A 5,353-nucleotide genomic window follows, 5' to 3' on the forward strand; every position below is an offset into this window, starting at 1 on the left:
AGAAATACCCCATACCATAACCGTCAATTCCGCATGTAATATTTATAGGGTAAGTACCCCCATAATACCATTAACATGAACTAATTGTTTCCTAGGGCCCAGCCTTTAGCAGAAACCATACATGTCATATCATACATCTAGCTGCATAACATAACTGCTTAATTTGGGTATTTGATGCATAACATTAATCTTACCTAAATTCATGACACATAAGACTACTAACTTCACTACGAATGCAATGCATCACACATTATGTCATGCTTTACCTAAACATGATTTGCTATTAAACATACTTAAAATGACATGAGAAAGCCATAGAATCCTAACATGCTTTGTAATACATAAAATTTAACCACAATCACCATGCAATAACAAAATATATTTAAGCAACATGAATAACATAATTCAATAACAAAACAATGCAACACATAACATAATTCACTTACAATCAAACAATAATACAACAAAACATACAAGGCGGTAACTTATGATAGAATCCACTTACCTGAACTTCGTAAACTAAAGGAAATTCCTTAAAGCTTCCTAATAACAATTAACACAACTAAAATTAGGACTCAATTACATAAACTAAGCTTTTTCCAATAAGTTCTCATAACTAGATATGTTCACTATTTTACTAGTAGACATCCTTTAATAATTAACCTAGTCCATAATAATCATAAAATATATATATAAATTTGTGAAAAGAAATTTTAAATCTTCATATTAGCCTCTGATTTATATACTATAATATCGATAAAAATAATTTACTGATTTTGCAAATTTACAAAAAAACTAGAGAAAACACATAGCACTAGTTTTCACAATTTTAAACCGTAGGTAAAACTAATCATAAAAATCAATTTTAATGCATTCAAATACATTTTAGGTTAGTTTAAAGGTGCTGGTCATGGTCTCAAAAATTCAGAATTAACAATCCAAAATTTGATACTAAACAAGCTAAAACTATGAAAATAACATAAACCGTTAAAAACCGTTCTGAAGCAATTTTATCAACATTTTTAAGACCTTTTAAATTCAGATTTTCAGATCTCAAATCAACAAAAATAAGGCCTAAACAGTACCTATTTTATCTTAATAATGAACCCTTAAAATAATTTACACAAGGAAGAATGATGCTTACCGTTGGTGTGTTTTCCTCTCTACCGTAAAGAATAAAAAGAGAAAATTTCCAGCAACTAAGAGAGCTTGAAATGATGATGGAAACCTTAGAAAATGGATATGAACATGCTTAGGTTCTATAAAAATTATTAGGAAAAATCTACTTACAAAACTAGACTAAAAGAAACCGTTCTTACCGAAAAGACAAAACCGCAATGAACGATCCTTGAAGGGACTTGGAAAAGCAACCACAACTCCTCTAAGGTGTGATTTAAAACATAGGTTAGATGATTGAGAGGAAATTTTAGATTTGTGTAGAAATGTTCTTGGAGGAAAATGAATGAAACAAATATAGGTAACTTAAGGAGAATGACTTGGAAGATGAAACAAATGAATCTTGGAAGATGGAACAAACTTCTTCTCTCTCTTCATGCATGGCCAATTAGTTAAATGAGATTGTTAGTGTTTTTTGGTCTTCCTAACTAACTTAATTACTACATGTGTCTCTTGGGTGGAAGGTGAGTTATATTGTCTAATCATGGTTATGAGTTAAGTAAAACTTTCTATATTCCCCCAATTAATTTAATTTAATTAAGGTAGAAAAATAAAGAGTAAAATAAAGGTAATATGGGGCTTTACTTGGTTAATTACCTTAAAATAAAACTTTGGATAAAATGTATGAAACTTTATAAATACTCAAATAATGCTACCATTAGAATTACCATATTTCACAACATTTATCTAATTACTAAAGTAGTATTGTTAATTTTGTTACTTAAATACAATTATAATCTCGCTAATCTTATTAATCTCTTATGCATATTTATTTTCTATTAACATACATAATTAATTAAACATTGATAAGATGAATCACTAAATTTTGTTGTAAATTTCTTTTTAATAAGTAAATAAAATTAACTTGAGCTTAATTAGTTAGAGTATTAGAAGCCTACAATTATTAACTAGGATTGATTAAAGTTTATTGGCATAAAGCTAATTAGATTTGACTAGCTTACCTAAAAAAAACAATAATAATATAAAGTCATAAAAATACCCTTATAGGTAATGCGGGGCATTACATTATATTTCAAAGTTTATAATATAAAAAAAGCTGACTAATTTTCCACATTGAGGGATCCACATCCACACTTTTATATATTGTTTACATGTTATACATAAAGATATAGATTTATATATATGTTTTATTTTAATCAATAACAATATAAGTCAAAGACTATTGTAAAAAAAATCTTACTAATTTTCTACATTTAGGGACAATGGAAAGAGTTGTATATATAATTTTAATATGTTGTGAAATTGAGAAATAGAACCAAGACACCGTCGAGCTAATAAATAAAATTAAAGTAGAGAGAAAACATAAAGAATTTCCACCTAAATTTCTATTGTATTTGCGAGAGAAAGTGTAAAATAATTTCGTTCACTTTTTGGTGTATTTTACACACAGAATTCACCCCCTTTTGTAGTATACCAGGTAGGCATACACATTAGTGAGTAAGGGTTATGTACAACATTTGTTATCTTGATTGTGTTATAATAAATAGAGGACAAGTGTGTTGGTGTGTGCTTGACACCAAGGCAACAAGGTATATGGGCATCTACTGAATAAATAATATTCACAATACACCTCCTTAAATGCTCGTTATTTATATGATATATGCCTCGTTAAAACCTTACTAGGAAAAAGACCCGATCAGAAAAAATCCTACTAAAGGAAAAAGAGTACATATTTCATATAATTTTAATAAACCAAAAAATACAATGTACTTGCTCCCCTTATGGAAACATCACTTTACATCTCTAAGTCACTGCATTCACAATATTGTGTATCAAATTTTCAATTGTTGTAGTAGGTAATGGTTTTGTAAATATATTTGTCAGGTTATCATTCGAACAAATTTGTGGTATATTCATGTCGCCATTTTCTTCCAGACCACGAGTGTTGAAAGTGAAATATGCTTTGTTTTATCCCCTTTAATATATCCTCATTTGATTTGAGATATACATGTTGTGTTGTCTTCGTATAATATTGTTGGAAGATTTTTACTAGAAGAAAGGTTGCATGTAACATCTCAGCATGATTTGAAAAGGTGGTTGTTATTGTCTGTTTCACCGATCTCCATGATATAGCTAGCTAGTACAAAATCGGGTTTTAATGACAGGCATTGCCCATCATTGAAGGGAAACGATGTCGAACATGCGTCTGACATCTTTTCGAGTGTTATTGTAACTTTTTATGTCAGACGGGTATCAATGACGAGCTGGACCCGTCATTGTAGGTGACCGTTGAAACAATGACGGTCACTTATGATTTCGGTCATGGCCTGATATCTATTCTTGTGTTATTGTAGCATAATGTCAGTAATTAAATGTTCGTCATTAAATGTCCGTCATTAAACGTTTGTTTTCAATGGCTGGCAATGACCGTCATTGCTTGGGTAATAATTTAATTAAAAAAAATTGTTGGTTGCTCATGTAGGCTAACCAACAATCTTTCTCAATTTCTTAACCTAGGCATAAATCTTAATAGTCTTCTAAAATTTGCAATTACTTAGTCAAAACACATGTATAATATAAACAACAACCTTCTTCTTCTTTATACATAATTCAATAGACAATAAAGATTTACTACTCATTCATCAAACATAACTCAAACGAAAAAACATGTGTAATCACCTCTTTTACATAATTCGATAGACAATAAAGATTCAATTTTAATTCATCATACATAACTCAAACAAAAATGTCAGAATTTTAGCATGACCTTTGTTCAAATATCCTAAAATTACACGTGCTAACTCATAAACCTTTTAAGGATTACACCCTTCGGTGGACCATCCGTGGAGAATTTGTAGTTGCAACCCATTGTATTCTCCTCATATAATGCCAATTGTTGAATGATATATTCCTCTGTACAAAGCAAAATACTCTCTTGTAGAAAAGTCAATCTGTTACACAGTGCTCAGCATAAACATAAATGGACATCAAAAGATAAAACTGAGCATCAAAATTAATCCAAATAGAAAAAAAAAATGTTCCAACAAACAGAAAGTCCATTAAGAAATGTGCTGACAAATGAATGAGAAGAGGGTAAAAATAAATTATAGAAACATACACTGATCATAAAGTCGATTGATATAATTCGGGGTTGATCCAATCCAATAACAATTCAACTAGATTTGAATATCTAGTCATAGACGATTGAGAAGATGCATCGAGATTTTCGTATCCAACAAAATTCCTGCAAGCTAGAACAAAGGAGATGTATGTTAGAAATTAAACCTCAAAGAATGCTTCTCTCAAAATCTGTTTCAAGAAAATGTACAATCCCAACCGGGTACAATGACTAAATAAGAACAAATGTTCTGTATAGTAGAAATTAGGTTTGAAGTAAATGATAGGCATCTTCATAATAATTATCAGTTAGAAGGGTGAAAAGGTTCACAGTATAAATAAAGAGCAAAAATAGCCTGTTTTAGTGGCATAACCTTGTCAATGGCATATTTTCATCCATTTGCTGCAAATACAGCCATTCTATTGGCTCTTGCAAATGCAAGAGCCAAATATCTGTCAAGTGTTTTCATTTCTTCCTAAAGGACACAAAAATAAATGTCAAATATTTTTGTAATGCACTACGAGATTCAAAATAAGTAGTACATGCATGTCAAGCGTTTCCTTTGCTCTAAATCTCATCACTTGCTTCTATTAATATCTTGACGGTTCCCTACCTGTGAACAAAATAACATCTCAATTGGATATTGTATTATTAAATCACAAAATTAACCAAACAAATATAACTTTAATTAACTTTAGCAGATAAGGACCATTCAATTAAGTTTTGCACATAATTAAACAATTCTCTATCTCTCTACAAGTTAAATTCAATGCTCCAATAATTCACTACTATAATTAGAGCAGGGCATTTGATATAGTTCTTTTCAGATGATTAAGGATGCAACTCACAAAAGTCATCATATCTTACCATCTTTACTACATAACGAGCTTAAGGAATCTCCCATAATATACTTTCATACAAAATTGTAAGATATCTTTTGCTTTTGCGTAAAAAACCATAGTAATAGTTCGGATATGGAAGACATTAGAAATAACAGTGTATGCTACCATTGTGAAGAAACATTTGCAATCACTAATGGCGTCAATGAAAAGCAGTTCATATAACGTAAAAAAAAAACAACAAACAAAAATAGCCACT

The sequence above is a fragment of the Momordica charantia genome, assembly GCF_013281855.1.
Source record: "Momordica charantia cultivar OHB3-1 chromosome 2 unlocalized genomic scaffold, Mcharantia_2.0 BLBB01000002.1, whole genome shotgun sequence".
Lineage (NCBI taxonomy): Eukaryota > Viridiplantae > Streptophyta > Magnoliopsida > Cucurbitales > Cucurbitaceae > Momordica > Momordica charantia.